This window comes from Echinops telfairi, unplaced genomic scaffold, assembly GCF_000313985.2.
Source record: "Echinops telfairi isolate 266 unplaced genomic scaffold, ASM31398v2 ScPeMD7_60;HRSCAF=208, whole genome shotgun sequence".
Taxonomy (NCBI): Eukaryota; Metazoa; Chordata; class Mammalia; order Afrosoricida; family Tenrecidae; genus Echinops; species Echinops telfairi.
This window is the reverse complement of record NW_022103958.1, coordinates 10,480,272-10,505,585: the sequence shown is the minus strand read 5'-3', so window position 1 is coordinate 10,505,585 and position 25,314 is coordinate 10,480,272. Positions and strand designations below refer to the sequence as shown.

General features: G+C 38.2%; 1 protein-coding gene and 1 non-coding gene across 3 annotated transcripts in view; both read right to left on the bottom strand.

Moving 5' to 3' along the window:
• LRRC4C (leucine rich repeat containing 4C) overlaps positions 1-25,314 on the bottom strand; it is a 1,557,030-nt gene that overhangs the window by 1,061,676 nt on the left and 470,040 nt on the right. The window lies entirely within an intron of this gene.
• On the bottom strand, positions 23,556-23,662 carry LOC115869933. The gene has a single exon (XR_004046448.1). It is a non-coding gene; the product is annotated as a U6 spliceosomal RNA (small nuclear RNA).

The following is a 25,314-nucleotide window of genomic DNA, read 5'->3' as shown; positions in this document are numbered from 1 at the left end:
GGGGGTAACATCGTACCTGATCACATATCCTACATTTCTCCTTTTAACCACCCAATTCCCCCTGAGCAAGACAACCAATAGCCTCAGTGTTATTCTTTCTAGGTGCCTTTGAGTCTGTTCCAAATCATAGCAACCCTATGTATAACAGAAGGAGAGGCTGGCCAATCCTCACATCGTAGTCCATTGTTTATGTCTGAGGCTATTGTTTGATGTCTAATTCCACTTTTAAGACACTTTGTCAGTTTATTTCCTAGAGTTCTTTTTCTGTAACCATGGTACATACTTATTAGGTGACTATCACTCTCCTAATATGTAGAATCCCTATGCTGTAAACACATTACTTTAAATGGTAGAAAATGGAAATGAAGATAAGAGCTCTTCCCAGAAGAACATCAAGGCCAAATGCTGATTGAATTAAAGTCTTAGGGAAAAGTAACCTCTTCTCAATTGGAGCCATGCATTCTCTTTGACTGATTGCCATCTGTATTAGCATATTTGATGTCTTGTTGGGGGAAGACCTGAGATTCAGATTTGGTGCCCTACTGTCTGCTTTAATTTTTTTGTTTGTTTGTTTGTTATCTGCTGTGTAGTCCAACTATTTCTTTTGGAAGTTTTTTTTCTTTTTAACCTTATTTAAAAGTTTCATTTTGTCCTGCACTTAAATAGTAAACCAAGTCTGTTTCAATAATAGTTAAGCAAATTATACATCAGAAATCAACAGAAAAATAATTCTCACTGTTCCTAAATGTCAATCAAGAAATAAATAAACTGCAATGAACAACCTTTCACTGGTTTTAGTGGGGGAAAAAAGAAAATCCGATTATTTTAAATAAAACATATTCATCCAGTTCTTTGAGATTTAGATCCCTTGCTTCATTTGATATTTAACTATTTTGTATTTAAAATAGTATAACTTTTTTTTTGTTTCATACATTTTCTCAAAATAACAGTTGACAATTCCATATTCATGTTCTTTTTCTTTCTCTTCAATTCTTTACCAACTAAATTTTGCTTATCCATGATACGTATATCTGAGAACCAGTGAGAAAATAATAATTGAAAAGTAATCACTTTGTTAATGAAGTTTGATGGTTCTTGGCACCCTCAGTTTAGAGCCATCATCCAGGGAAAAGCCATGGAAGCAGTCAATGGACAGGTGTGGTGGAGAGACTCTAAAACAGCTCTAAATTACTGTTACCTCCTCCTACCCAATCCCGTTTTACCGTCTACCCTTATGTTTGGATAGGGTCTGATATCTCCTTCCAACCAATCAATAGGACACAACAAAAGTGATAGGGTGTCACAGCTGTGATTAAGTAACATAGGTTACCCACTGTGCTGGGATACTCTCTTTGTTGTCTTTGATAGGGCATGCGCCACATTGAGAAGGCCCATGCGGGAAATACCTGGGGACAACCAATAGCTGATAGCCATCAAGAAACTGAGGCTTTTAGTGCAATAGAAAATATGGAACTAAATTCTTTCCATAAACGTATATACTTCCAAAAATATTTATCATCAGCCAAATCTCGAGATGAGACCATCAAAGTGTTTGACATCATGATCATATCCTTGTGACTCTGATGAGATAATGGCACTGCTAAGCTGTGGGTCTTCACAACAAAACAGTAAACAATAAATAGGTGTATGTAATTTACTAAATTTGAGATCCTAGTGTTACATAGAAGTCGAGCAAGCTATGCAAAATTAGAGCACCCTGAAGATGTTCTAGACTGAAAAGTATTAAGTCACTCGAGACAGTTGAGTTGAACAGGAGTTAATTTACTTTCTTTTCACATTTTTTAACAACTTAAAACGTTGAAGTCCTCACAAGCTCGGTGAATTTCTCTCAAAAGAATGATGTGTTTAACTGAAATGATTTTAGCCCAGTAATTTCCACTTGTCTCCAGTGATGGCTAATACATCAGTGTCCCCACTACGAGGAAATGACAGAACTTAGTTGTCATGTTAAGTCATCTTCACTGTTCATGGCGTCATCCATTAGCAAGACTGAAACTATTCATTAGTTGAGATCAGAATAGTTCTCAGAGTATAAAAATGTGGAATTAAAGGTATGAATTGTTAATCCACTTCTGAGTCGTAGCCCTGAATCAAACCTTCTCCAGAATCGAATTTTATTTTCTGATTCTTGTTTTGATTTTGGACACCTACACACTCGACCAATATATATTACCTTCTCACCTATTCCTTCATGTGGATCTTTTGCTGGAACAGCAAGGAAACCATTATTTCTTTACCTCAGAAGTAATAAAACTGCATTTCTCAAGAAGGAATGACTTTATATTCAAATCAATAAATGCTTAAGGAGCAAATTATGACGGCATGAGATATGGTAGCTAACTGGAAAGACACCATAACACTTGCTATTTACAGCACAAAAGTGGAAATGATAGAGAAGGAATCTAAATAAAAACATGATTTTTAATCTGGTTCCTTGGCAAATAAGTCAAAGTTGGTTTTTTTTAATTGGTGAATATCTGGTGCCCACCAGTCCTCATAAACACAATTCAAGCCCAAGTTACACACTAGTTGGAAATTCCAAGGTTAAGTACTAAACACCAAAGGAGACTGGGTCATTTGTAGTTCAAAGACATGAATAACTTCTGGATTTAACTTAAAAACAATAATCTATCAATTCATCATCCTTTAAACTAAATTGATTGGCTGCCTCCTCGCCTTTACTTCACTTACAGAAATTGTGGCTCTCTATTATTTATTGATTGATTTAATCAAGGGCATTTTCTAGTCTACAAAATGAAGGAGTTTGATTCAATGGCTTCTCACATATGTGAAAAATGTGACTTATGGTCACTTTGTTTATCTGTCAAAATGTCAAAAAATAACAACATAAATCATACTTTGAAAAAGACTTAGATTTCACAGAAAATTCAATTTAAGAGTCACAGTGAATAATCTGGAGTTACTGTTTTTTTTTTTTTCTTTCCATTTTTAGTTTGTAAAGCAAATGGCCTATGCTGTTGATGGACTCATCTGAAAATAGAAGTCTTCTTTATGGATTAATAACATGACTCAGTTAAATGCAATATAATTGTGTTGTCAGGCATTAATATGGCTTTTGTAGCCACAATTCCTTATGTATTATAATTCTGGACTCCATAATTATAATCCCAATTTGGGTGTCCTGTACTATACTAATGAATGGGAATCATGTGGGATCTGACTTTAGTAGATGGTGTGAATCCAGTCACACCCTTTTCTTTGGGAGCACACCGTTAAAATTTTACTAGACGGAGTGACTTAAGGAACCATCCTTTGTTTTCTATGGGTGAAATACATATATTGGTACCATTGCATAGTTCTTACACACTACACATCTCCTGGAAAGTCCTATATCTATTTACTGACCAAGTTTTGGTAGAAGCAAGAGCTGCTATGACTTTCATGCATTTTGGCTTCTGGCTCTTGATCCTGCATTTGGGCCCTTTGCATTTGGTCTTGAATGACACTCACTACCATGTGACACATTCCCTCAAGTTTTGTGAGCTTCTCTGGAATTTTGTTTTGAATCATAGAACCCAGAGATATGAGAGAATATACTCAAGGAGAGAGCGAGGTGGGGGGTGGGGTGGCAGACAATCAATCAGAATCACATCTTTGAAAGTTTGGACATTTGAGACATCTTTAATCTCTGATTCCTTAGGACTAGTCTGATATTAATTCTTCTAAAGAAATTATGACCACAAACTCAACCACACATATGGTAAGCCACTATGCAATAGGTGCTCTGTTTGGGATTAGACATCCAACAGATAATAGACCACGGTAGTTTATGGTTTATTAAGTCATAAAGAAATTACTGAAGGTGTAGCTGTTATAGCAAAATGTGATGAATTAGGTGATGCCAGCTATCAGATGGAATGTCATTTGGGATCTAAAAGGCTTGTCCTAAAACAAGTGAATAAAGCACCTATGTCCACACAGAGAAAGCACATCTATCTGTATGATTCCAAGATTGTAAATAATAAATTATAAAGTTGGAGGAGGGAATGGTATCAGAGCTTAATTTCTGAGCATCTGGTTTGCAGAAGGCTATTGATGACAGAGTGAAAGCCACAAATTCAGAAGCAGGGTCCTCATGGTGGGTTGTATTCAAAAAAGCAGAAGCCAACTAAGTCCACACAGAAGAAGCAAACCAGCTTGCGTAATCCAAGATGACAATTACAAAACTCAAATATGGTGAAGAGAATAGTATCAGAGCTAACATTTTGAACACCCAATTTGGAGAAGGCTAAGGAGGACAGTGGGAGCCCAAAACCCATCTGCAGAGTGTCTAGAAAGGCCAAACTGCTGGCAGATCTGCTTTAGCCAAAGGCAAGAGCCCTGGACAGCCTTATCAGGCAGAGACTATTTTAATCCTAATTGTGTGGGACTGAACTTCATACCAGGCTAGTTGTCAACCCTACAGATGTAATCTCAATTTGTACCAGGTGCAATTATCTCTTAGATGTCCCATGACAGAAATTTCTTCCCTGGCTTTCTGAATGTTGATGGGGGGTGGGAGTGGGGTGGGGTCTTCTCCCTCTTACTCATCATTTGTATTTTTGTCTTTATAGTAATATCATTTTAGCCTTATCACATTAGTTCAGTTTATCTTTCATGGTCTTCTGTTGGATTTCCTAGCTGTGAAGCACCGGATGAATGGATATATAATGATAATAACTGATACAAAGTGTTATGGGGAATGCAGGGGTGGAGGATAGGTAATATGGAGAGAAAGGGGATTTCAGGAGTAAACAATGAATTTGGGAGGTGGGGGGAGCACTAGAACTGATCATGGTTGCAGAAGTTGGTTTAAAGTTGGTATAACCATGGGGACTAGGGGAAGGCTCTAAGCTAGATGTGGTGGTGATTGTACAACTCCCCATGATGAGATTGAATGATTGAACTGTTCAATTATATGATATGTGAATTATGCGCCAATAAATTGCTGGAAAAAGAACAATGATAACAACAACAAAAAAAATCCTCTGGTGAATACCCTCTAACCATAGATCAATGAGGTGGAATAGCCTTGCTATAAAATAGGCACACTGAAAAGTAGATTACTGCAGATGCAGTTAATTTAACCTTATCATCAGATTTCTTTTTTAACCCATTTTAAATCTGTGTTAGTCTGGGTGGACTAGAGAAAAAAAAATCATAGATACTCATATGTGTATAAGAAAGAGCTTTACAAAAAAGAGTAATTGTAAATTAAGAAAACATCCCAGCCCAGTCCAGATCAAGTTTGATACTATATGTCCGATCCAAGTCTGTAAATTCCTCTTGGGACTCATGTAGCACATGTAATGACACAGAATGCAGGAAGATCACAGGCCAGTGGGAGGAAAGTCTTGTGGATCCAGTGGTGGGGGAAGCCTCTCAGTGCTGGTATGGGTCTCCATGTGGCTCCTCCAGCTCCAGGGATCAAGCTTTATCAGCCTAGCTCCATCTGGCTTGTCAAGAGGAATGTCTCACAGGCAGAGTGTGTCTGGCCTCCAGTGAGCTATTTATTTCCATTGCACATCCAAATTAGGTCATTAACATGTGACCTGATTAACAGGCTAAACTTGACCCCTTCACAATAGTCTCAAGTTGACATCAGATTATGTAACTACCACAAATCTGTCCTACTTTTTAGTATTTTTTCTGCTTTATTTTCAGTTGAGTGTTTTTTTTTCTGTTATATTTTGTTGATGTGTGTGTGTGTGTGTGTGCGTGTGTGTGTGTGTGTGTGTGTGTGTGTGTGTGTGCGTGTGCGTGTGCGTGTGTGCTGGTATGTTTTTCTGTGTATGAAATCCAGGACAGGTAAATCTAGTAACTGGATTATTTCTTGATGGCATGGCAGGGGAGGTTGGGAGGACATGGGGGCCTAATTACATAAATTCAAGAAAGAGGAAAATATGCTAAAATTGATTATGGTTATATTTGCACATCTATTTTCATATGTTTAAACCATTGAAATATATGATATGTGAATTATATATAAATAAAACTGTTACAACTGCAAAAGTAAAAAGAGAAAAAGAAAATGATTGCCGACTTGCTTTCCTATATTTGGAATCTGAGTAAGCCTCTTATTTTTGGGATCCCAAAGGGGTAATCTTGATAGACTCTCTTAAAAAAAACACAGGATGATCATAGGATCTTATAGTGAAGAAGTTTAAAGATAATCGGTGACTGGATTGGTGAGAAAATAACCTCATTAGCATATTTCCACCCTTGTTAACTGTTGTCAATCACCACCGTAGCCAGGTAGTGCAGACACAGGGTTATTAGATGGTATGGTGAATCATCTTGGGTGGCTGGGTTATTGCTTATGGGAAAAATGCAGATAAACAACATGGACAAAAAATTCAGATTTGCTTATTTAAAATATGGCTCCTAATTAGGGATATCTACCTTTGATTCTAACCACCAGTTACTCAGATGCAAGATCAGGTCGAAGCTGAAGGAAAATAAAACAGCACGTCCATGAGAGTCAAACTATGACCTTGACTCTATCCTATCTAAATTTAGAGACCCTCTCAAGAGCAGATTTGATGCACTGTACATTAGTGACCAAAGATCAGATGAATTTCTGGAAGAAGCAAGAACATTATACATGAATAAAGGAAAGGTTATTAAAAAGACAGGAAAGACCACAGTTAATGTCAGAAGAGGTTCTGAAAAGTATTTACTCTCGAGCAGTAGTTTTCAACCTTCCTAGTGCCGCGACCCTTTACTAGAGTTCCTCATGTTGGGGTGACCCCCAACCATAACATTATTTTTGTTGCCTCTTAACTGTAATTTTACTACTGTTATAAATCGGGCGCCCACTGTGAATGGGTCGTTTGACACACACCCCCCCAAAGGGGTTGCAACTCACAGGTTGAAAACCGCTGCTATAAAGCATGTAAAGCAAATAGAAAAAACAACGAAGAACTAAGAAAAAAATTAAATGGTAGCTTGAGAAGACAAAGTACTATAATGAATGTGAAAATCTGGGATAAGAAACAAACAAAAAAATCACATTAGAAAAATAAATTTTTTATGCTCAATTGAATCTGGTTTTAAACCTCATGCTTCTCAACACCAATTCCCAACTGATTATTTAACACCCTGAAAAAAATTGACTTCTTTACCGATTTATCTTAATACAAATTCAGCATGTGGTAACACAATTCCAATTCTACACATTGACATTAATATAGATCTCTTGAATGATATCACAAAGTCGTGATATGTGATATTTATCTATTTTTATTTGAATATCATTTTTCTAACTTACTTCAAAAATTCTCCTTCCTATCAAATCTCAGAATACCTATATTCCATCTGTTCTCATGTATGGCTTTGAAATGCATAGTTGCCCAATTGTGTTGGAGAAATAGAAAATGATGACAGTGTAAGGAAAAAGCAGTGTTCACAGTTTTGTTTTCACCTACCATGTTCATTACACAGCACACTAAATATAGCTATAGAAGAATAAAGTATTGTTGAAGATACTCTCACATTCTTAGTCCTTCCTTTTGAGTTAGACTACATACATTGCAACTCATCATCACACAACGGCTTCTTGCACCACTCTTCTTATACACCATTTATCTATAAGAAAGACAAGTCTGTTGGTCACCAAAGGAAGAAATGACCCTGACCATAAGATTTACCACCAGTTTGGTTTCCTATGAATCATACACCCATTCTCTATTGTTTCTGTAATTTTTGACATTAGGGATCCTCCCTCAGCAATATTTCTCTTTTGGGTTTCATAATTTATCTGAAGAGTCAGTTTGTTTTCCCTCTAATTTTCCAAACATGATGTCCTTCTCCAGGAACTGGTCTCTTTTGACAACATATCCAAACTATGTAAGACAAAGTCTTATTATCTTTGCCTCTAAGGAGAATTCTGGCAAGACTTCTTGCTAGCACCACAATCCAAATGCATCAATTCTTCTTTGGTCTTCCTTATTCAATGTCCAACTATCCCATGTGTAACACATTAGGCAAATGAAAATACCATGTCGTAGGTCAGGCACATTTTGATCCTCAAACTAACCTCCTTGCTTTTCAAGATTCTAAGCTTCCTTCTGCAACAGATTCACCCAATATAATATGTGGTTTGAGCTCTTAAATGCTGCTTACATGAGCATTTTCATTAGTAAAGTTTATAAGACTTGTTATTATTTTTATTTAAATGTCTGATTATAAAATTATATACCTTGTGAGTGATTTTCCATCCTTAGATTCTAACATTTTAAAATTTTCAATCTTAACAAAATTGATTTTTTGCAGTAACCTACATATCTTCATCTTACATACTTTGGACATGCTGTCAGAAGAGACCAGTCCCTGAGAAGGACTTCAAGCTTGGCACAGTAGAAGGACAGACACAGAGAGGAAGGCCATTGGCACAGTGGCTGTAACAATGGGCTAAAGTACAAGAGCAATGGTAAGGATAGCCCAGGACTGGGTAGTATTTCATTTTGTTGTGTGTAGGATCACTCAGGGTCAGAACTGGCTGATGACACCTAACAATGACAACATACCACATCATAATAGAAATACCTCTAACAGTTAATCCTAACCAGAGCCAAATTTAAGCTTCAGAGGGTCCTATGCTATTATAATCGGTGGTGCTCTCCCCCCATTTATATGATATCTTCGATATAGAATTATTTCTATATCGAATTGCTTATGTATTTAAAAATTAATGGAAAAATAAAATTAAAATTTCATGAAACATTGGATTTTTTTGTGATGTTTTTGAAGTCATATATGTGTGTGTGAAAGATTAATGCTGTCAACTTCTTTTCTAATGTGATTATAATATTAGCCATCTAATTTCAACATTATATATGCCATTTTAATGAAATGAATTGACCTAGATTATAACACTTAGTGGATATGTGACACTAAGACCTTTATTTTAGATCACATTTTCTACAAAAAGAATAGCATGTATTCAAAAGAACAAACAGAAAGAAAATGTCAATGAACTTCAGTTATTTCAATAATCAGTGTCAAATTCTGTTGGTCTTCTACAACACACAGAAAAAACTTGCACCACTTTTGCTTTAAAAAAGCTCATACCTCAGTTTTGATCCTTGTAATAAATGCTATAAATATCAATCAGAAATGAAACAAAAACCTCCAAATCCACAACCAAGTCAATTCTGACTCATTGTGTGACCCTACAGGACACAATCGAGCTGCTTTATGTGTGTCCAGCACTTAACCTCTCCCTGGAACATAAAACCTCTCATATGACTCTCACACAGAAGCTGATGTGTTTGAAATGCTGCCCGTAAGGATAGCAGTCCGATGTTTAACCCCGTATAACACCGGTGTTCCCAGGCAAGTGAAAGGATGTTATATGTAAAAGAAATGTTCTGAAGATAAATATTACAAAACATACTAAATTTTCATTTTAAATAGGTCTTCCGTCTATAACATCTTATACTTTAAAATATAATTTAATTGAATTATCTCTTTTACTCATACTACTTTCTCAATGACTTCGTTATGGTGTAGCTAGCTCCATACTGAATGGAACGTCTCTGGGATCACTGTGCTACCACTGAGTGGTCCTGAATTTTGTACGTGAGATAAATGAGCTTTCTGGAGTGCAGTTAGTGATTGTTATAGTCAGGAACACGCATAAGCAATTTCGACATTGGGAAATATGCATTGTATTTTTTCTTTTATGAGGAAGTGCAAAGAGTTTGTGGGAAAAAATCCTTTATCATTTAATTCCATTTTTCCATGGGCTTTTTGATGCCCACCAACCCTCGTACTATGGAATCATACCAGATACCTATTAATCTAATCCATCTTTGCCCAAAATCTACTCATGTTGTTTCTGGTAGTGAATTGGATAAATATTGAGATAGGACAACCCACTCTCACCTCTTATTTATTAGAAATAGTACACTTTCAAAGAACCATTGAGATATGCATTTTCATTACCTGAGAGCGGATCATAGGGGACAGCTACCAATGAAGGTGGCTGAAGTAGAGGTAGGTAGGGGCCCATAATTTTAATAACCTTGCAAGTGAGGCCCTCATTGTATGGTGGGGACTTTATTTCTCGTGGGCATATTCTTACACTCTGAAGCGAGGCTCTGTTTCATTTAGTGTCCTGTCACTTCCCTCCCACTCTCTTCCTCAGGTCCCACCAGACAACTGTTGTCCCTGTTTCACTGATTCCTTGAGCACATGCTTACTTTGTTTAGAGGGTGACCAATTGCTGATCATAAAGGCTAATTCACATGAAAGCTCTACTGGAGATTGGATTTAGGGACCCACTGACTTTTGTTAGCATCATTTTGCTGAGTTATTTCATGATAAATAATCAAAGTTCAATATTTATATGCAAAAAAATTTAACATGGTTTGACTATTAGCTCCTAGTTCCTTGCCAAATAGTTAGTGTCCAAGTTTTTAAGTTTTAAAAATCTTTAATTTTATCATATTTAATTTCTCACACCCTTTCTTTTTTTCTCTTCACAGTGCTGCACTCACATAATATACGTACATTAGGTTTAGGGTACTTTTGTAACATACATCTCATAACAAATAAAGACAAGGCATTTTGTCTTGTTGGATAACTGATACATTGTACAAAATAATAATGCTCTCCTCCTAGAATTAATTAACATTGAAAATATCATTAAATCATTTAAGATCAATCTCAAATGTATTGATAGCTAATATTTAAATATTTATTTGCTCTCAGTTGATTTTATTTAAATTATTGTGTATATTAAAATATAAACTGCCAAAATCAAGCATTTAAGAAGGCTAATGAGGTAAAATTTATTTTGATAAGATCCCAAATTTCAGGGTTAAGTTTTTAAGCCTCTCAAAATATATATATGAAGGAAATTATTTCATCTAAATATGAAACATTCTTATCCTATAAACCAATCATCATTTGTCATCTTTCCATTCTGTGTATGTAGGGATTATCTACACTTGATATTCCATATTAAAATAAAAATTTTTGATTATTGCTTATTAGAATTCACTTAATCTTTCCTGAAGCAGAGCAATCTCTGATTCACTTTCAACTTTTTCCTTAAATAAATAAGACATTTCATTTCCAACACTTACCATCCTCACCACAGTCCATCAGAGGCTGCAGATATTATAGTCAGAGCTTTGAGCTCAAAAGGCTTGACAAAATAATCAGCACTTAGAGTAAATTGTCAGAAAGAACAGGGGAAATAGGCCATTTTAAGTCCTTTCTGACTTATTGAAATACCAGTTTGGAATTACAGCTGGAGTTCATAGAAAGTCCTTGAAAACTATGCAATTCAACAACTGACTCTCTTCTTGTCTATCAGCAATGACCTTCGTTATGGAGTGGCATGATTTGAAGCTCACTACCTGGCAGGTTAAGCTTATTTCAGTCATGATTGTCTACAAATTCAACCAACAAACAAAAACAAGGCTTATAGTAGATGCCAATTCCTAAAACGGCCTTCAATGGCCCTGGAAATCCAGGTCTAGCCTTGCAGGAAAGCATTGTGTTGAGTGCTCCAGCATCTGAGTGCCCCGCCCCACATGCCAATCAATTGCCAATGCAGCTATAGGGCAACCAGTTTGTAGGAGGTGTGTGTCCTACAGTCACTTTGCCTAGCTGTCTCCCTCTCCTTTTCCCCATCAAAGAATCAATGCCAGCTGTGAAGTTGAAGCTGACCATTTCCTATACCTCTACAAGCGACCTCAGCAGACGTTCCACAACTTCATTTCCCAATGAGAAAAGATTGTTGGAATCTGTTTACAAGAATGACACTATACAGTATGTCCAACCTGATATACAACTGTAAAGTGCTATTTAAACTCTGTGATGGACGACTCATTCTCTCTTTTTATTTCACTTGCATCTAACACACCCATTATTACAAGTGAGCACCGTCATATTTTTCTCATTCAAGTGCTTCATTCTATCGTTGCCTTGTATTGAACAACCACAACAAATCATTCTCTCCTTTACTGTCTGCATTAGTATACCAGTATGCCCTAATATCTTCCCTAAAACAAAGATGAAAGACCAATTTAAAAAACTGAAACTTATTATACCAAAATAAGTTAAGGGTGCCATTCATCCCATTCATTATATAATTTATGTCACAACTTCAAAAATCTTGTGTACTGATTCTATGCATTCATATTCACTCTACCTTTTACGTATTCCAATCAGATCTTCAGTGCTGTCATCCCACTAATCCTGCTTGGATCAAGGTCAACCATTTACAATGCAATGGTTCAGCCTTCCTCTTCGTTTTATTAAACTTTTGAGCAATCTGCTTTTAGCAGCAGATACTCATATCTTCTCGAAGCCCTCTTTCCTTGACTTCTAGAATACCAGTTTCTCCTCATCCTTCCCCTATACGCTTGTTATCCAATAGCTACATATTAAGCGCCCTACGTGATCATTTGAGGATATTGCCTTTTTGCTTTTAAATGCATATCCCTTAAAAAACACATGTAATCTTTAGATTTTTAACTTATCTATATTTCTGTTTCCATAGGATTACAAGTTGGGCTACTAACTGAAAGTTCAGCAGTTCAAAAGCACCAGATGCACTGAGGGAGGAAGATGAGGCTTTCTACTCCCATAAACAGTTACAGCCTTGGAAATGGTCAGGAGCATTTCTACACTGTCCTATCAGGCCACTATGAATCAGTATTGACTCATTGGCAGTAAGGTTTTTTCCTCTTAAACTTCAGGCTGGACGTTTCCACTTAACTCCAAATTCAAGAATGTAATTTTTGATTGAACATCTTCTTTGGAATATCTAATACACATTGCAAGTCCGATATGTTTGAAATGAAGCTTTTGAATTACCCACTATTCAAACTTGCCTCGTTATAGCTGTTCCTATCTCAAGTATTAGTAACTCCATCCTTCTAGAAGAACCCCCAAACTTTGAAAATCTCTTTTTTCACATACTTCACTGTGTTTCATACACAGTCAATTGTTGGCATATACTTTAACATATATATTTAACTACTTATCACCATCTCATGCTAATTTTCACAGTTACACAAAGCTCCATTGTCTCCTGTCTGCTTTATCACAATAGCCTTCTTCATCTTTTTTTTAATCATTTTATTGGGGACTTGTACAATTCTTATCACAATCCATCCATCCATCCATCCATTGTGTCAAGCACATTTCTACATTTGTTGCCATCATCATTATCAAACATTTCTTTCTACTTGAACCCTTAATATCAGCTCCTCATTTCCCCCTTCCTCCCCCTCCCCCTCCCTCATGAACCCTTGCTAATTTATAAATTATTATCATTTTGTCATATCTTACACTGTCCGTCTTCTCCCTTCACCCACTTTTCTGTTGTCCACCCCCCAAGGACGGGGTTATATGTAGATCCTTGTAATCGGTTCGCCCTTTCTACCCCACCTTCCCTCCATCCTCCCAGTATCACCACTCTTAGCACTGGTCCTGAAGGAGCCATCTGTCCTGGATTCCTTGTGTTTCCAGTTCCTTCCTTTCATGTTTATTTCCTTGCATAGGAAGTGCTCCACTCCGTGTCTAAAATAATACCTCATAAATATGCCATAAGTTAAAGGTAATTTTCTTCCTCTAGTTCAAACTTTCCGATGGCTTTCAGTCTTGTTTGTATGAGAAGGCTTCAGAAAGTTCACGGAAACATTCCATTGTCATTCCATTCCACTTGCACGAACTTTCGGAATCTCCTTCATAAGGATCCTAACACATTTCTCAGGGTCTGAATGGCCCTTCTCTTTGGCTGTTGATCATCTCAATTTATTTCCTCCAACAACATTTTGATTATTTTTCCATAGGCTTGTAATTAAAACTGAACATAGCTTTGGGGGAGGTATACATTGCTTTTTTAGTAAAAGTTTGAGTAGTTGTTGTGGAGTTCCTATCATATAGTTACTGAAGAAAGCCAGTATCTCCAGAAAGAGAAGAGACAATCAATCCAGGCTGGGACGCAAAAGTCCAGCAACTGGGGAAAGGCACAGTGTCGGAACTGGCAGGGGTAGACATTGTTGACATGTAATTTTACATGGCCATGTTATCCTTTTCACCCTTACTGCAATAAAACATTTTCAGGAATATCTGACAATACACACACATGTACTTTTGAGAGTGGTTTTTGTGGAACACCATGGCAAACATGTGTTGTAATATCTGGGGCTTTATGGGCTAGAAGAGAGACACTGTATTTCCTTTAGTGAGATTATTCTTAAATGGAGATAAGATAATAGTGCAAAATCTTAGACCTAGATGACTAGGAAGATATTCTCTCACACAACTCAAAGCCGCTTTTTGGTTTTGCCCTTCACCCACATAGCCTGTTGCCCTCTGCCTTTCTCAGTCAATGCCGCAAAGCTCTTTCCAGGTGGGCAGTAAATACACAAAGGGTATGCCCAAAGGTGCTCAGCCTTAGCATTCATAGGCCAGCCAATCAAGCCCTCCCCAAATTAAGTACCTGGGCTTATTACTCAACTAGGCAGATCCTCCCTGAAACTGAAGTTTACTTGCATAGAGAGCTATGAAGTCCACCGTTCTGCCTCATGATCTGGCTCTTCATTGCAATGCTGTCACTCTTCTGTTGTCCTCTGGTGTCCTAGCAGTCTCCCGAACCAAGCAGGTTCAAAGGTCAGAGATCTTGGTGTACAAAGGACAAATTTGACCCCTGACACTTCTCTTTTGCTAGTATCAATCCGCCTCCTTTCTGCTTTTGGCCTGATTCTTTTATACCCAGCAGGATGGCAATCGCAATGAACATTGTTGCCAATCACTCGCCGGTGAAACGATATCATCCAATAGCTTCCCCATTTCTCTGACCCAGACACTCACAGTGGTTCTCAACCTTCCTAAGGCCGCGACCCTTTCATACAGTTCCTCATGTTGCGGTGACCCCCAACCATAAAATTATTTTTGTTGCTACGTCATAACTATCATTTTGCTACTGTTATGAATTGGAAGACACCTGTGAAAGGGTTATTTGACCCCCAAAGGGGTCGTGATCCACAGGTTGAGAACCCCTGCTCTGGAAGATAGTTATTTGTTGGGGGTTTCAAAGACTATTGCTAGAAGCGCTGTATTACGTAATTCACTGCAATGTACCATGACATATTCTATATACTTTGCCAACACAATAATTCACATGCATAGATTCTCCTTCACTCCTCCTCATTAATTCTCTATCTTTCATAAGTATATGAGGTGATTGAAAATACTATGGCTTGGGTCAAGTGTCACTTAGTTCTCAAAGATTTATTTTTGATTTTCAGCACTTTGAAGAGGTCTTTCAGAGTGTAGGTTTTCCCCAGTACAATATGCCATTTGATTTCTTGATTTCTAAATCCACGAGTGTTACTTAAAGATCCAAGTAAATTAAAATCTTTCAGTTTTAAACTTGTGATGCCTCATTGCTGCAGTCATGACAATTTTTTGTTTTCTTTGTGTTAAGGTGTAATCCATGCTGAATGTCTGGACCGTTACCAGTAGTTGCTTCATATACTCTTTTAACAAGAAAGGTTGTGTCATCTGCATATTACATGTTAGTGAGTCTTTCCCTAATGCTGATATCACATTCTTTTTCAGGGAAGTCCAGCCTTTTGGATTATTTGTTCTGCATACAAATATAACATGTTGAGCAAAAGGGTATAACATTTGTGCACAATTTACCTGATTTTAACCATGCAGCTTCCCCTTATTATATTTGAATGATTGCCTCTTGTTCTATGAGCAGACTTTGCAAAAGCAGGAAGTGTTCTGGAAATCTATTTTGAATGTCTATTCACAATTTGTTATGACCTGCACAGTTGAATGTCTTTGCATAGCTGATAAAACGAAGGTGAGCAGCTTTATGCTGTCCGATGCTCTAATACAAGGTCCCTTGTACTTTAGTAATGATATTCCTTATTGCATGTGCTCTTCTAAAGATGGATTGAATTTTTCTAGCAGTTCCCTGTTGAAGTACTGATCTAAAATTGCTTAAATGTTCTTCAGAAAAACTTTATTTGCATGTAATATTAATTATAGCATTAGGCAATTTCAGCATTCTGTTGAATCACATTTTTTGAAATGTGCACAAATGTAGATTTCTTTCAGTACACTGGTCAAGTAGGCAAATTCCAAATTTTCTGGCAGAGACTTGGGAGAATTTCCAGCATTGACTATATTTGTGAAACATCTTAACTGCTGTCCCATCAAATTTTGGATCTGTGTTTTTAACTAATAGCTACAGTGCAGCTTCAACTTCTTCACCCAATGCTTTCAGTTCTTGATCAAAGGCCTATCGATATTGAAAAGACTGCTCTATTCTCACGGAACACAGATCAGATGATGTCAATGTCTTCACAGTATGAACGGTTTTTTGTCCCCACAACTACTGTTACCACCATCACCATTCTCCACCAATTATAGGTAAACCGATTATAAATAAACCTCTATTTATGATTTATTAAAATTCACCTACAATGAATTTTCTAAAGGACATATTATGTCCATTACATAACATAACATTTATCACTGTTCTTTCCTGGTAAATGAAATGGAGAAAGATTGATTCATGGATAGTGCAAGAAGATACAATGTTTCAAATATATATATATGCATTTGAATTGTGGTACTGGAAAAGATTATTGAAAGTACCATGGACTACAGAAAGGACAAACCAGTCTCTATAGGAAAAAGTAAGGCCTGAGTGTTCCTAAGAGACAAGGATGGCAAGACTTCGTCTCACCTACTTTGGACATGTTGTCAGGAGAGACCAGTTCCTGGAGAAGAGCATCATGTTGGGTAATGTGGAAGGGTGACAAAAAAGAGGAGGGCCCTCTACAAGATGGATTGACACAGTGGCTCCATCAATGGGCTCAGGCAAAGGAGCAATTGCAAGGATGGTGCAGGTCTGTGCAGTGTTTCCTTCTTTTGTGCAGAGGGTTGCTATGCCTCAGAGCTGACTAGTTGGTGTCTAACAGCAACAACAACAACAACATATATATCTCAACCCAAGTTTCCTAGTTTTTTTATAGCAAAACCCTTTAATCTCAAAATTTCTAGAAATCATTGCTACCTATAATTCAGGCCACTACCTCTGAAACAGGGAAGCTACATATTCCAGTGTGAGCTTTGAGATTTAACAAGTGACAATGATAGGTATTTCTACTGTCCTACACTGTCATTTGCATATGTATTTTTGTAGTTTTATTTTTATAATCATGACCAAAATATTCTCTGTATGGCCAAATAAATACCAGGCCAGCTTCTAGCAGCAAGTGACCTTGAATCTCCCCGATCCGTGCTGAGGTGACCAGAGCTGGCTGAAACATGTGGCCTTGAATCTCCCACACACACCTCCGGAGCTGACCAGAGCTGACTAATGGCCTGCTTTGTTCTCGGCCCGCTGCTCTGTACCCTGAAAGGCAGGCCCATTTGGCTCAGTGCCCACTTTGCTCTCGACCCTCCACTCTGCACCTAGCATAGCCTGCTTGGCTCAGTGCCTACTTTGTTCTCGCCCACCGCTCTGCATCAGGCACGAATACACTGGAACCAGGAAAACACCTTACATTCCAGAAACCCAGACATACATGTCCATATAAGCACCACCCCTGTAGCCTGGAGTGCAACTCCCCCAGCCAGGACACTGTGGACCATGGGACTTCGCCCAGGCAGGGTTTTTCTCCCTAATAAAGCCTGTTTGTTCTAATTTGACTAATTTGGTCTCTGGCACCTCCTGACTACCTTACATTCTCAAGTTTATTTAACTTCTAATATAGGTGTAAATTTGATACTCTCATTCCTAATAATAAATTATGTACAACGATGTAAAAGCAGTGATAGGATTCAACTGGTTAGAACCAGTTTGGCAGAACCAATATCTAATTTTGTGTTGAGGAAGATGAACCTGTTGTTAAAATGACACTTTTAATCCGAGTTGGGTGGCAATCACCGATGTGGAAATTACAAATTTACAGTCCTTACTCTTTTTGAGTGTTATCTGCACAACAGGTTTAATTTAAGTGCTTTAAATTATGTTCATTCTGTCCATCAATTCAAAAAATCAAACTCACTGCCATGGAGCCAATACTGAGTCAGAGTCTATAGGACAGAGTGAAACTGGGCCCAGGCGTTTCTGAGACTGACTATTTACAGGATTTGAAGGCATCCTCTTTGTCCAACAGAGCTGTGGTGGTTTCCAACTGCTGGTCTTGCCTACAGCTTGTCACCGTGTAACCACTGCCCAGCCATGGCTCTGCATTCAGCCCATAGGTGAAAAATAAATTAGATGCAAAAAATAATATTTATTGATTCGTTTCATAAACTTGTTGTGCTTTGGATGAAATGCTGAATTTGTACTCCCTAGTGTGTGTTACCTCAGTGAACAGACATAGAATGCAATGAGAAAAGTGCCAAACACCCAGAAGGCGACACACTCATTCCTTTCAGCTTTGCATTGCACCCCAAATTCCCATAAGATATTATGAATGAAGTGTACAATTCCTGAAAGTGTTTAAGAGTTAAAAATATTGTCAGAACTATTGCTGTAGGCTCAGCAGAAAGGAGTTTTTCACAGATGAATATGTTATGTTCAGAGAAGAAAAATTGTCTAGCTGTTTCTAATACATCAAACACAATAACTATCATCTAATTGGCCAACCACTAAAGGAATGGGATGCTACTCCCACAGTGAAAAATGCAGTTGAGGATAAATCACATAGCCAGTGATGCTCAGATAAAAATGAAGGAAATTCCAAATGAGGATGCCAATCAAAAAGTAATGGGAAAATCTCTTAAATAGCAGTTTTATTGTTTTTATGTCAGGTATGATTTAATATTTTATTAATATTTTAAAACTCTTTCTTAAACATAATTTATTTTAGTAGGAAGCAGGGAGCAGTGAGTGAGGGGGAAAAAATGAGGAGCGGATACCAAGGGCTCAAGTAGAAGGCAAATGTTTTGAGAATGATGATGGTAACAAATGTACAGGAGTGCTTGACACAATGGATTTATGTGTGGATTGTGATAAGAGTTTTAGGATCCCCCAATAAAATGATTTAATTAAAAAAGAATAACAAAAACTGAAAAAAAATTAAATTTATGTTATTGTGCCTCTTTTATTGTTTGCATTTAAATTTTAATTATAAGAAATAATAAACTACCATTTGGTATATATTTTCTTTTTACTTAAAATAATCAGTAGGGCAGTGAGCCAGTTGTTAAATTATTTGAATCCCACTACTGCTTTGAAGCAATAGCAAGTAAATAATTGCCTAATTATTGGGGGCACAATTGCATTATCTGATGATTTCTGAAGAAAACGGTTGCATTTGAAAAATAAAAATAATGGTCAAATAAACTCTTAGCTTCTTTGGAAATATTCGTGGTGGCACAGTGGATAAAGTGCTCAGATGCTAATCAAAAGGTCAGTGGTTCGAAGTCCCAGATGTTCCCTGGGGGAAAAGTGTGGCTGGCTGTTTCCATTGGGATTTATATTCTTGGTTCCCAAGGGGACAGTTCTCCTCTATCATATAGAGTTGCTACATATCAGATTTAACTCAATGGCAAGGTTTTTTGGGGGGAGGTCGGCGGAGGGGGGATGTAGAGGCTTCTTTGGAGAAGCATAAAAAGACCCTCTATTCCAAGTGTACTCTGGTATCAATCAGTCAAGTTTCCATAATATGAACTTGTAATTAGACAGGAAATACATCATTAATTCAAATATCTCACAAAAAGCAAATATGTGATCTCTAGAAATGAACATGAGGAATCCCATATGATACAGGCTACGTAGTTTAATAGAGCCAATAAACCTCTCTGTGGACACATAAAAGATAAGAAAGGGTATTTTTTCAAGATCAGAAGGTACTGAAATTAAAAATCCTGTGAGGATGCATTTGACTATCATTCATTCATGCTACCACATTATTGCTACATCTAAGCATCAAAGTAATTTTCTGGTGCCATACATTTAAGAAGCCATTTATGCCTAATGCTTATGTTTTCATTTTCTGTTTCTTGTCAGCAAGTTCCACTGAATAAGAAGAAGGAAAACCTTGGTTTTACTTCACCTTCCTAGTCGCTCATAGCAGGGAGATCTCTACTTCGAACAAAGCACGAAGGAGATGGGACCTTCGGTGGTTTTCAATGTCTTTCTTCAAAATAAAGTTTTATTGAGTATACCTAAACAGAAGAAAATATATCACTAGCACAAATAGAAGAACTGAGAGAGAGGTAGAGAGAGAATTGTATTATAGGAGAGAGAGAATTGTATTATGGGCTTGTATAGACTTATTACCTCCTTGACTTTGAAGCCAAGGCAAACAAGAGAAGCCTTAGAATGTGTCATTATAATTCAGCTTAGCTACTAGTGACTACTCAGTGTTAATTATGCATAAAAGCCAAAGAGTGTTATTTAGGGCTGCTCTGGGATAGACGTATTTATACTGTACAGGCAGGCTCTCTCCATGGGCAACTGCTTCATCAGTCCTCATTGAATTTAAAAGGCACTCTCCAGATTTATTTCAGGTGGGAGCCTCTGAATCCCATGGCCACCTTGATTGAACTGGTCTCAATGGCCCATTGTCTCATCCCCTGAGAAGCTACTGGCTTTGAGCTTGATTGGGCTCTGATTGATGTGTGCACCTTAAATCAGCTCCCAGGAAGTCCATGGAGAATGAAATGCCACAAAACTGCATGAGCCCAGATAAATACATCAAGCGAAATCAGCTCTGATGGGAACATCATTGCACAGGCAGGCTGCATGCAGAAATTGACCGATGGGTCGAACCAATCTCGTACTCACTTCTATGCATGCAGCTGGAAAAGCATTCACAAATGGCCGAAGTCAGAGAATGATTCAAGGATTAGAAGAATTTGGAAATACCGACCTGAATAACTCTCCTGCTAAGCTGCCACTCACAGCCTCTTCTTTACTAGAGAGTAAAATCGTGACCAGGCTTCCTGCTTACTGAGCAGTGTCTCTATTGTGGGTGCTCAGCGAAGAGTTTCATCTGAACTATTTAATTTTCACAATGACTTAGGGTGGGGGAATCGAGCTTGCCATTCTCGTTTTGCAATGAGGAAAACAGGATGAAATCATTTCCCTAAGTGGCACCTCCAGCATGTTCAATGGTGGTGCTGCCAACTAAGGATTAGCCTGCTCACCACAAGGTCAGCAGTTCAAACCCATCAGGTGCTCCAGGGAAGAAAGTTCAGGCTATCGGCTCCTTTAAAGATTTCCAGACTCGGAAACCCTCTGTGGTGTGGCAATAGGTCAGCAGTGACTTCATAGCAGTGAGTCTGGATGTGAGAGTCACCTCAAAGCTTGTCCTTAACTATCACTCGTGACTTTCCCCTTAGTCATGTGTGACTGCTGCCCTCATCTTTGGTTTTCCGATGCTGATATTGTTTTCTCTTGTGTCCTCCCTCCCCGGTGGCCGAGTGTTGATTCTTCCACCCCCCTCCATCATTAAGTCTTCTCCTTGACCCAGAGGTCTCCACAAATAGCTAGGTTGGTGTTTATTATAGTGATAATATGTTTGAGCAAAACCTAAAATCCCTTTTCACGGTGAATGGCTTGGCTGCTAAATTACATGTTTTCCCTTTAGAATATGAAATCACTGTGCCTTATGTCACAGAGCACTACAAAGCAACGGAGCTCGAGAGAAGAACTATGACTGACCACTGAGGGTAGGGTTATTTTAGTCACGAATTTGAGCAAAATAGAAAAGAAGTTTACTTCTGAGCAAATTTTGAATAGAAAGTTGAGCTACATAAACAAATAAATAACAAACACAATTTTTCTAGTCCAAATTCTCACAAGAAATATAGTGGCTCTACCAGTTCCAATTTCTGCCAGTTTGGTACCAGTACCAAATGATTCTACCACTTACCTAAGGACAGATTGCAGCAGGGAAATCTGCCGTAACAGGTCCTTATGTGTTGACGAGCAAGAGCGTCACTTTGAGGACTAAAGCGAGCCTGCTCCAGGCATGGTGTTGTCACGTGAAAGGTGAGTGAACTAGGAGGAAGACAGATGGAGAAGTGAAACACTGGAATTGGGGTGCTGCTGAAGAATAATAAAAGCACCACGGACTGCCAGAAGAACAGACAATCTGTCTTGGGAGAAGTACAGTCAGAATGCTCCTTACAAGCGAGGATGGTGAGACTGGTGACTTCGTCTCACACAAATTGGACATATTGTCAAGAGCGACCAGTCCCTCAAAAGGACATGCTGGGCAAAGCTGAGTCTCAGTGGAAAAGAGGGAGGCCCTCAATGAGAAGGGCGGTGGCCCAGTGGTGGCACCGTGGGCACAGGTATCTCAATTGTGAGGCTGGGGCAGGGCGGGCAGCGTGCCTTCTGTCATACAAAGGGTGGCTAGGAGTTGGGGTGTCTTAAGGGCACCAGCAGCAGTCACCTTCCTGCTCATCCTATAATCGCAAGAAGCTGAGGAAGAGAAATATGTTCCAGAATGTTCTCAAATGTGATTTGACGATCAGCTAGCCAGGGTAAGGGCTGATATGGGCTGAATTGTGATGGACACCTTCTGTATCAAACAATAAGCTTGCAGATGAAATACGATTAAGAAATCAGCACAGAACTTGGAAATTGCTTTCAATACCTCAACCTATAAGCATGTTATCATCTTGCTCAGAACTGAAATTATACGCACTCTGTAAAAGTGGCATCGGGCTGCATTCAATCAGAGTCTGTGTGAATGGTATGGTTCACACGTTAAAATAATATTTCAGGTTTATTCACGACCACCGTATTAAGAAAATTAAACTTTTGGGGGGCTACAGCATCTCCTTTACAAGAAAAGATTATATTGTCAAGTGACCCAAACATTCAAGAAAAGCACTATATTTGTATTCAGGAAAGACATTTGTCTGTAGAGATAATGCTTAGTGGTATTAGAATCACAAAACATTTGCAATAACTGTAGCTTCTATGACCCTGATGTTAATGAGAACCTTTACTGAGTACAAATTTAATCCGAGGTCCTTAAATAGTAATAAATTCCATGACCCTAAAACAATCATTTCCCATATTTTTGTTGGTGAGTAAAATATTTTGTCAAAATGATCAAATATCTAGATAAAAATCTCACTTGGCATTCCATGCTTATTTCTTAAAGTTTGTGCAGAGTAGGGGTCACGGGCATAAGGGTGGAGTGAGATGACGCAATCTTCTCCGAACGTAAGAGCAGAGCTTTCTCTAGTTAACTGATTAAGGAGAATATGAGCTGAGAGATTTTTAATAATTAATAATAATAATAATAATAATAACTTTCACTAGATTCACAATGCAAGCCTCATAAAGATGTTATGTGAGCATGATGTCCATTCAGAGGAAGTTCCAAGAATTAAATGTATTTGCATAAAATATGGATTAGAACATACATTCTGAGGTAAATTCACTGTGAAGCTCTTAAACAAAACAAAAAGCCTCACTGACATGGAGTCAGTTCTGACTCCTGGCGGCCCTATAGGAAAGGGTAGAACTGTCGCGGTGGGCTTCTGAAACTGGAACTCTTTTTTTTTTTTTTAATATGGTATGCTTTATGAATTTGCGTGTCATCCTTGCTCAGGGGCCATGCTAATCTTCTCTGTATCATTCCAATTTTAGCACACGTGTTGCCGAAGCAAACACGAAACTGTACTCTTTACAGGAGTAGAAAGGCAAATCTTTCTCATTCTGAGAAGCTGTTGGTTTTGAACTGCTGACTTTGCAGTTAGCAGCACGACCCATTACCCACTACGCCACCAGGCCTCCTTCTTCACCGTAGATAATGTGAAATTGCAATTTTGTCATTTCGAGTAGCCATTGCAAACAGATGCTTTTAAGAAGTGTGTGTTTCAGAGAAACCCGTTGAGGAGCAATGCTGACTTCCGAACCTGTCTGCAACCATTGATGAGTGCACGGGACCAGAGAAACATTTGAACGCACAGACACTTTTGTTTTTTCAGTTTGTTTTTCATTCAAGGGCTGCTAAAGAGCCATGCGCTCTCCTGAACAAAGCAGAAAACTTTGAAATGGATATTTTTTGAGAAAACCCAAGTGTAATTTCAAAACCCAAGGCTATCACCGAAGATTCCAGTTTCCTTTCAACACAGCACCTTCTAGTCAAGCGGTGAATTAGAGCAGGTCGGGCTGCCCCTTCTGTTTAGGAAGAGGAATCCAGAAAGCTGAAGAGCAGTACACCCTTTAAGAGCCAAACGTTCAGTCTGACCCATCGAGATCCAAATTCCAGCCCCGATTCTTCTTCCTCAGGTGTCGCTAAAAAGGTCCATTGCCTGTCTAAGCCCGTTGTGAGGTGTGAATGGTAAGATGAATTATTGCTAGTTGTCAGGATGTCAGATACAGTAATTAACGCTGTGCTCATCATCCTTTCCAGTGCAGAGGAAGTCAGCCACTCTCCACAGTGCTGCTCCTGGTGCACTCCAGGGACCGAAATGGCTTAATCTCTCGGCTTCTGGACAGGTTTCTAGCAGATCAAGGATCATCTGTTTCAGAGATTCAATGATGATAACAACATGTAGATTTATGAGATTGTAACTCTAGACCCTTACACTCACTCTTAGTCCAGTAGCTGCCAGCAAGGGATCCAGCGACACTTGAGCAGGACTTTGTAGAGATGACAATCCAGAGCTGAGGTCCCTGTTTTAGTCTGTTCCAGCTACTTTGAAGGAGGGGGTACTTTACATCCAAAAGGATATTTAAGACAGATATACTTACTACCAAGCAAAATGAAAACCCTCTGTTCTTTTGTCTTTCACTTCCCAAATAAGAAGCGTCTCCGCTTCACAAACAGGAGCACCTGTGTCTCTTCCAATCAACAATGGTTGGATTGAGGGATTTCAAACCACAAACCCTCCATTAAAAGAGGACAGCAATCGTTTTCCATATTGCTGTTCAGTGTATCGAAATGAGTCATCTACTAACACTAAACCCTATGCCTTATTTTGAATATTTCAAAGAACAATGGCTCCATAATGAGGTTATTGCTGTGGCTGAAATTATGCTACTAAAGTATGCTAAAAATTATTCATTGCATTCATTAAAATAATGTTTGGTACTGCTGTAGTATTTGATAATAAAACAGAATTTAGCTTATTATCTAGTGTTTAGGCAACACACAGTTTTAAACCATCAGATTTATTGATCGTGAGTATTGTAGAGCATGAGAATTCAGAACATTAGTTTATCTTTAAGGTATGTTTTATATAATATGTTGACTCAAATTGAAAGTTAAATTATCAAGGAAATGTCAGCTTCCTTCTAAATGATGAAATAATCAGCTT